We start from the raw sequence: 7808 nt of genomic DNA, 5'->3' as shown, positions 1-7808 counted from the left end.
AAACTAAATCAACCGAAAGACATGCTCAGGTACTGGCGTACAAAAACGCACATGGACTCACATGATTTGTGGCTACAAATGTGTGTTCTACGTAAAATTATTGGGATTGGAAGGAACCAAAAATCGATATTCGATAAAATTTACTTCAACAACAACAACAACAACAACAACAACAACAACAACAACAAATAAAAACAAAAAATGAAATCAAAGCAATTCATGACAATCTATGGAGCTAGATTTTGTGAATTTTTTTTTTTATTTCCTACAATTTCAATTGACGTGTTGAAAACTTTATTTCCACACCTCACTTTTCTCAAACAACTTTAACATACATACATATGTACATACATATGTACTTATGTGATATATTGATATATATATGTATGTATGTATGTATATGTGGAGATGATCGATAATTTTCCCAAAGAGATTGCAGAGTGTAAGAGGCTGAGCAATCAAACAGAAAAAAAAACGCAGTTACAGGAACTGACATTCAAAGCTAAATTATTTCTGAATAAATTTGTAAAAATCAAAAAATAATGTAATATTTACAATGATTAATATATTTTTTATTCTCGAAATGTTAGGACTTCTGCTCATAAGTAACCCTATCAATTACTATATGATCTGTGATTGATTGTCATTCGAGCTACGGAACAGGAAGCGTAAAAATGAACAACTTTTACTTAATCAAGACTGCCGTTGGAATTAGCACGATATCTAAGGCATAAGTATCGACTGAATATATCAATTCTTATGTATATGACTACTTCAAAACTATAGATAGTTATAGTTAAAGTCATTATATGGACTCGAACATTAACTACCATTGACACTGCGTCTATTGTTGAAGTATTGTATCTTACACTTATTAAAAAAATAACTTTCCTTTTTAACTAAATATTTACATACATATGTATATAGTCCAATAAGAGTTAAAAGTTTTTTTTTAACGATAATGAACAATTTATTACATATGTACACATACATACATATATGTATATGTATGTATGTAATATAATGTAGGTTATTTGGACACCAAAATTCAACTTTCTCTCTTTGTTCCGGTAAGCCGATTGGGCCTAATCTGAGATTTAAAATAAAGACCATCTCAAAAACTATACTATAGGAAAATTACATATCAATATCTCTACTGGTCCCGAATATATTGAATCGACTAATTGATCGACTAATTTCTGTTTTATTACACTGTACGACATATCATCAAACATACATATGTATGTATGTATGTCAGAGAGCATTCTATGCATTTAAAAAATTATAAACGAAATTTTAGCAAAATTCAAGAGTAAAAACCTGTCACTTAGCGCCAAGATGTTTCCATTTACTTTCCCACAAATAATATACTTTATGTATGTGTATGTGTGTGCGCATCATCTTCAACACGAATCCTTTTTTTTTTAAATATAATTTAAATGCAATTTATTCAAACAATGTTAATAACATTCTCTTTCCACTGTTCGTGCTCTCAGTGTTTATAAGCTAAAGTTAATAATGTCCAATCTATTTATAAATTGTATGTATGTACATACATATTAATGTGAGTATATGTTTTGTGTAAGTACGTGGAAATTATTTTATTTACCAGTAATATACATATGTAATATAAAATATAATTCTTTTTTAAATGCAGTGAAGAAACATTGAATATTGACTGTTTTTAACATACGTTCATATGCAATAACATTACGCTTCTACTGTTGACATACATATGTACTTATGTATGTATGTACCAACTGTTATGTTATATTATAAATGTGTAACATAACATACTACGTGTAATGTGTTATGTTAAAGTGAATCTAAAATTAATTGAAATTAAACTAAATTTAGTTTAGTTTATAGATTAAATAATATCAAATAAAATTTGATAAATAATAACAATGATTAAGGAAAGTAAACATACATATGTATATACAAATATACAAACATACATACAAATTTTTCATCCACTTCTTGACATTCAAATGAGTTGACCAAATTAGATCAAATAAATATTTGATAAATAATTATAATGATTAAAAGAAATAAAGATATATACATATGTATGTATGTATGTATGTATGTATGTATATACAAATTTTTCTTTCCGTTATTTACATCGAAATTAATTGAAAAAATTAAATTCATAATTTTTAGCTCAAATATGATACAACGTGGTGGTCAACAGAGTGAGTGTTGCGGGTGGGAGAAGAGGATTTCAGTTCCTTATAAAAAATTGTTGCTGTTAACTTACAAGCCACGGGCACAGAATTAAACCAACTAGCGCCACTCTGCGTACACAAACACACACACCAACGGCAAAAATTTTGTCGCGTCGACTGGCTCTTGTCTAATTGTTGAATTGTTAAACTGTGTGTGTGTGTGTGTGTACTCTTTGGAGAAGCTAAAATAATTGAACACCTGGGCTTTATTTTGTTGTTTTGCAGATCGAATTTCACACACACACGTGTATACTCTCTTTTTACTTAACTTTTGTTTTTGTTTTTGTGTTTGCGTGCATTTAAAGGTTTATTTTGTTAATTCTTTCCTAGCCTTTTTGTTTTTACATTGTCTCTGTTAATGCTTAATGCTGCCCTCTTTGCTGTTATAACTTCTCTGTTGATTGTTATTGTAATTTTAAAAACTTGTGCTCGTACTGAAGGACATGAAGAGAAAATCAAGGAACTATGCGTCTTCTTTGGCTATAACTTATAATATATCAATAAATAACCTTCCCATAGAGTTTTTCTATATTTCATACAAACACATATTCAATATTATTATAAAACTTTTGTACGGTCAGGACGCGATTGTTCACTATGCGCTGGACTGATGAATGCGTTCTTCGAATAGTTTCACCAATTTTTCGGAAACTTTTTTCGGTCCATAGTTTAATAATTATTTTTCATTTGTACACACTGATTTCTTTACCCTTTGATCCCATACCTTGAAATAGTCAATCCTTAAAAAATTTAATTGATCATTGAGCAAAAATAAGAACAAATTGCTTAAAAATTAACGGTATTATCTAAACAAACAAACAATACATAGACTTTATGGGGCCTCTACCAACAGGCAGGTACACTTTTATCCCGTTATCTCCAGAATGCACAGACGAATACGAATTTCTATGTTTTTGGTAAGGGGTTAAATAAACTCTTTAATTATATAAATTGCAAAACGTTGTTCAGGTAATATAAAGTACCAAAGTAAATAAAGAAATATATGAATTATACAAATTTTATATATTGAATATTAATATTTAATAATATTTATTTAATATTAATAACCAGTAAAATTATAAGTTATTCCCGTTGACAGTTCAGACCTGTAGTTTATAATTTTTTTAATATTTTTATTTTTATTGTAAAACATATTTTTATTTATGCTTTTTCGATTAAAAACATTTTTGATTTTTTTCTCTATTTTGCTTTTATTATTATTTCATTTTTAATTGAATTCATTAAAATATTATAAATATTAAATTTCTTTTCAATTTCTTATTTTTAATTTGTTTTATTTAAGAAATATTTTGATTTTTTTCTTGCTTATTTATATGTAGTGGATTATATGCCTAATTATTTTATGTACAAAATATATTTTATATACAAAGTACTTAAAAAAAATTGCTCTTAAAAGATTTTAATAATAACACTTAAGAGTAACGAAATTTAAGAGCTTCTTTTGTTTGTCTCATTTTTATTGGAAAGCTTCTTGGAAGGTTGTGTTTAGCTGAGCGTGCGCGAAACAGTTTGATAATGGAACATAATTCAATTATTTTTGGATCTTCACAAAAGTTTAAACGAATTTTTAAAAAATTAATTAAGAATAAAAAAATTTATTAAAAATTCAAAATATTCTATTTCTTAAAAATAAAAAAAAAATTTATATAAAATAAAAACAAATAATAAAATAAAATAAAAATAAAAAAAAAATTAACAAAAATAAAATTCTAAATTTGTAATTTTCAAATTCTTATTATCACTAATTTTTAAAAAAATAATTAAAAAAAATGAAATTTTATTTTAAATAAAATTTTAAATTTATTTTGAAAAAAATTTATAAACATTTAAATATATTATAATATTAAATTTATAAATGTGATATAATATTTAATAAGTAAAAATGTATTGTTTAAATGACCCAATTTAATTTATATATTTTTGAATTATATATAATATATATATAATATAAAAAATGTTATATAAACAAAGTGTAATTATGTAAAATGTACCATATATTCAAAACAAAGTAGAATTATAACATTGCGAATACATAAGACATTAATTAATTTAATTAAGACATTAACATTAATTAATTAATTCTTAATTAATTAATTAATTTCTTATCCAATTTCTTTTCTATTCCTAACTTTTAATAATTGAAATCAATATCTACAAATGATAGCATAAATCATATATAAAAAAAAATCTACTAATAATGAGATCTTAAAATATATATACATATATAATATAATATAAATATATTATATAAACTAAATCAAATTGAATGTATTAGAAAACTTTATAATAGAATAGCAAATTAATAGAAAAAGTATATATATTTTATTGATATTTATTTTAATCTTATTTCCTTAATTAATATTATTTCATTATAATTTACATTATTCATGTTACGTTTTTAATATTAATTAAGTGATATTACTGTTATTATTCTCATTAATTTTACTTTTATTATTTTTATTTTGTTGTTATTTTTATTTTATTTTACTGTTATTTATTTTATTTTATTATTATTTATTTTATTTTACTATTGCTATTTTTTATAATTATTATTTATTTAATGTAACTATAATTTATTTTCTTATAATTAGTATTTATTTTATTTTACTAAATATTTTATATTACTACTATTTATTTTATTTTAAACATTATTTATTTTATTTTACTATTATTTATTTTATTATAATTATTATTTATTTTATTATAAACATTATTTATTTTATTTTACTATTATTTATTTGATTTTACTATTATTTATAATATGTTACTATTGTTTATTGTATTATAATTATTAGTTATTTTATTCTACTATTTTTTATTTTAATTTACTATTATTTGTTTTATTATAATTGTTGTTTATTATATTATTATATCATTATATTTAATTATAATTATATTTCATTATAATTTAATATTGTATTATAATAATTTATTTCATTGTAATGACATATTTCATTAGAAACATTTATTTTATTATAAGTATTTATTTTATTTTTATTGATTTCTGAATTATTATTATTTATGTAATTGTTATTAATTATTAATTATTTTACATATGCATTATTATTCCAATTGCTATTATTTTATTTTAATATTAATATAAATATTTTTTTTATTTGTTTTATTATTACTATTTCGTTATTAATGCTTTTTTATTTAAAGTTAATATTTTTATCATAATTAATTGTTTTACTAGAAAATTTTATTTTATTGTTGTTGTTCTGTTTTTTGTTTTATTTTTTTTTTATTGGAAAATTTTTATATATATTATTTCTTTTTTACTTTAATTATTATGTTATGTTTATTTATTTTATTATCATTATTTACCATATTACTGTTAATTATTTGTTTATTTATTTTATTATTTTATGTACTTTATTAAGTATTTTATTATATTTTTTATTTATAATATTATTGTAAATATGATTTACTTTATTATATATATATTTTTTTTACAGTAATTTACTTTGTTATTGTTATTAATTTAATTATTATATATTTTATTTAAATTTATTTTCGATTCAAAATTAACTGATGTGCTTGCACTTCAAATATTCTTATATTAAAATTATAACAAAAAAAAATAAAAAATTCTTAAAAAATAAAAAAGAATTAAAAAAAAAATTTAAAACTAATATTAAAGTTAAATAACTGTTAAATTAAAATTATAATTTTATATACATTAATTTAGAATATGCGCACTCTATGAATAAGTTTAAAATATTAAATATATATAAATTTAACAATATGCTTTTATTTAATGATATTTTTGTAATATTATTTAATATAATATATATGTTTAATTTGGTTTTATTATAGAAAACGTGATTTATTTTCATATTTAGCCCGTTTTTCGTGCTCGCGACTCACTTCGCCCACTGCTTTCAAGTGAAATTTTATGCATACTGTTCGCTTCATAAATAAAAAAATATTTAATATTTTAAATTCAATTTTATATTTTAATATAATTAATATTATAATGAATTAAGTATGTAATTTTGAGAATCATTAAATGTTTTGTTTTGTCAAAATTTTCTCCAATAATTGTCTGCGGAATTTTCGCATCCAACTAAATATTTTCTTTGTATTAAATAAAAACGCTTAAAATTTTAAAATTGTTTTTTTTTCACTATAATATGCATTTATAAAATGTTTATATTATAATGTACATTTATACATATTGCAAAATATGAGGAACAAGACCAAAATATTTCGGTAGCCCACAATTTGGTAAAGATGGCATTTCAAGCAGAGGAAGGAAACCATATACATTCGCAACACGAAGGTTGAAAACTGAAGACCGAAAGTATTTTTTATTAGAAGTTATAAAGTTTTAGAGTATTTATTTAGATGCCTTATTTTATCTTGTATTATCAAGGAATAAATTAAAATCCATGAGGATCAATTGATATAGTTTGTTGTTATAATATATAATTTGATTTAATTAAACTTTTGCAATATAATATAATATATAATGTAATTTTATCCATATGTAAAATATAATGAGTCGTGGAATTCAGTTATGTACATAATATTTATATGTATAACATAATATGTATTAATGCATATGTATAATATTTAATGAATATTATTATTATTGTATTTAATTTGAAAGATTCATAGTTTTCATAAAAGGCGAATTAAATATAATTATGTATATTAAAAAATAAAAAATGGTTTATTTATAAAACAAAATAAATTTAAACAATAACAATACTATAAATATATATAATTACACTTAAATTAAAATAAATAGAAAAATAAATAAATAAAAATCTTTATTAAATAGAATTAAAAGTTGTATATAAACAAAAAAGAATTTTTTGCATACGTATTTATATAGTTTATATATTATAGTATATATATTCTATATTGAAATTGGGATATAGATTTCAAGTAGAGCAGAACACTATGATCTTAGATCTTTGGATTTTCAAAAATAATTTAAAAAAATATAAAAATAGTAGACAAAAAAATAAAAGTAATAGATAAAAATAAAAATAATAGAAAAAATAAAAATATTAGAATATATAAAAGAATATATATAAAAAAATTTAAGAATATTATAGATTATATGATGTATTAAGAATATTTATATAAGGATTATATACATTTAATTATTGTACTGCCAAAATTAAAAAAAGATATAATCAAAAAATATATTGTAAGAAAATAGAAAAAAAATGTCAATGTATTTGAAAAAAAAAGTAATAGAAAAAAATGTAAAAATAATAGATATAATAAAATAGTTATTAATAATAAATTACTAAAATAATATAATAATAAAATTGGTGAAAACAGATATATTAATAATAGAAAAAACATATAAATATAAAAGAAAAAAATTTTAAAAATAATAGAAAAGGGTAAAAATACAAAAGATATAAAAGTATTTAAAAATATTATAGAATATGTGATGTATTAAGAATATATATGTAAGGATTATATATATTTTACTATACTACTGTCAAAGATATTAAAAAAAAAAATAAATAGAAAAGAAAAAATAGAATAATATATAAATATAACTGAAAAAATAAATAAAAATAATGGAAATAT

Source organism: Teleopsis dalmanni, chromosome X (assembly GCF_002237135.1).
Source record: "Teleopsis dalmanni isolate 2A chromosome X, ASM223713v2, whole genome shotgun sequence".
In the NCBI taxonomy this organism is placed as follows: Eukaryota; Metazoa; Arthropoda; class Insecta; order Diptera; family Diopsidae; genus Teleopsis; species Teleopsis dalmanni.
The sequence above is the reverse complement of the archived record's forward strand: the minus strand, read 5'-3'. Positions refer to the sequence as shown.